This window comes from Lipotes vexillifer, unplaced genomic scaffold (assembly GCF_000442215.2).
Source record: "Lipotes vexillifer unplaced genomic scaffold, Lipotes_vexillifer_v1.1 scaffold730, whole genome shotgun sequence".
Lineage (NCBI taxonomy): Eukaryota > Metazoa > Chordata > Mammalia > Artiodactyla > Lipotidae > Lipotes > Lipotes vexillifer.
In genome coordinates this window covers 34,062-35,790 of record NW_006793934.1, presented here as the reverse complement: position 1 = coordinate 35,790, position 1,729 = coordinate 34,062, and positions in this window count along the sequence as shown.

Sequence of the window (1,729 nt, the reverse complement as noted above, 5' to 3'; positions counted from 1 at the left end):
CTTTCCCTAATCCAGTTTTCCAAATATTTCCCCTAGGTTATTTTTACCCTTCCTTATAGTGTAGATGCATCTGAAAACAGGAAAAGATCAGTAGCCTAAACAGGAATGGTTAAACAAAGTATGGTATTGTTTAGGGATTATTTCCCTTTTATGTCTAGCTGATTAATAGGATATTTTAGAGTTATTTTAACCTGACCACCTCCTTTATACAGAAAAAGAAGAGGAAGGAGGGGGAGAGGGGGTGGTAAGAGGAGGAGGAGGGGCTGTGACAGAAGTCTTTTTTTTATTTTTATTTTTTGCGGTATGCGGGCCTCTCACTGTTGTGGCCTCTCCCTTTGCGGAGCACAGGCTCCGGACGCGCAGGCTCAGCGGCCATGGCTCACGGGCCCAGCCGCTCTGTGGCATGTGGGATCTTCCCGGACCGGGGCACGAGCCGGCAGGCGGACTCTCGACCATTGTGCCACCAGGGGAGCCCAACAGAGGTCTTTTGACTGCATGGTTGACCTACTCAAGACAAACTCAAGAGAAGACAGACTTATTTGAAATGTGGAGGTCTCCTGAAAATCCAAAGGCAGGAGTCAAATTTCAGCCTTCAAGAATGGAGGCAATAAGGACTCTGATTTTAAACTCTGACATGTAAAGAACTCGGGAATGTCTACTCCCATCCTTCCAACTTAGAAAAAGCCAGTCAAATTGAGAGTCAGTGACTTTTCTTGGACCCGTAGAGAAACCACAACCCCAAAATCTGGACAGACACATGCATCCAGAGTCAGTCGAGATCTGCCTGCCTGGAGCAGAGGCCTTTGGGGCCGTAAACTGGTAGGGACACTAAAGCGGTTATTTTGTAGAACTACTGAAGTCTGAGTGTGAACTAATAGGAGAGCGAGAAACTCCTGAGGGCCATGGTCTTATGGGAGCCCCCCACTTGCGTGGGCTTTTACCTCCAGAAGCCGTGTTGTCACGAAGCGAAGATGCGAGAAAAACCCCTCATGACCCCAGCAGGAGCCGGTGAAGAGTAATCATGTGTACAACTCCAGAGCCTTCTCCGTAAGACCTACTCTGCAGGAAAAAGGACGTTGCTAGCGCCTTATCCCAGCTGGGGCAAGGGCATTCCTCCCACTCCATCCTGCCTAGTGCTATTTTTTCCTCACCTAAAGTGGGGAGGGGGACATCGTCAACAGGGGTCGGGGTTTTAAGGAAATGTTGAACAGATTGGAAACTCTGTAGCCAGTGAATGGAATAAGAAGTAGGGGTGGGAGAAGCTACACTACTGGAGAAAAGCTTGTGAAGATCAAAGCCCAGGGATGCAGGACCACTTTACAGACTGACATTTAATCAGAAGATTATAAAATTCTCCTTCCCCAACACGTGACCAGCACACTAACAGGGCTCCAATATAATTACGAGATTACAGTTGAAAGAGTCGCGAGACACAGACTCTCTGAGGAGGGCTACTCAGGGAAGCCCGAAGTCAAGGCGGGGAGACAAAAGCAGGGATGCTAGAGGGATTTGAAGCCTCTGGCACTTCTGGCAACCATTACATGTACCCCAACCCTTAGATTAGCATACATCCTCATGCTAAAGGCCTATTTACCTCAGTTCCTGCTACTTGATATGTCATGTCTGGATTTCAACCAAAAATAACAAGGGAGGCCAAAAGGCAAGACAAAAAATTGTCTTCTTTGTTTTTAATGATGTCTTATTTTATTTTTTAAATTTTCATTTATTT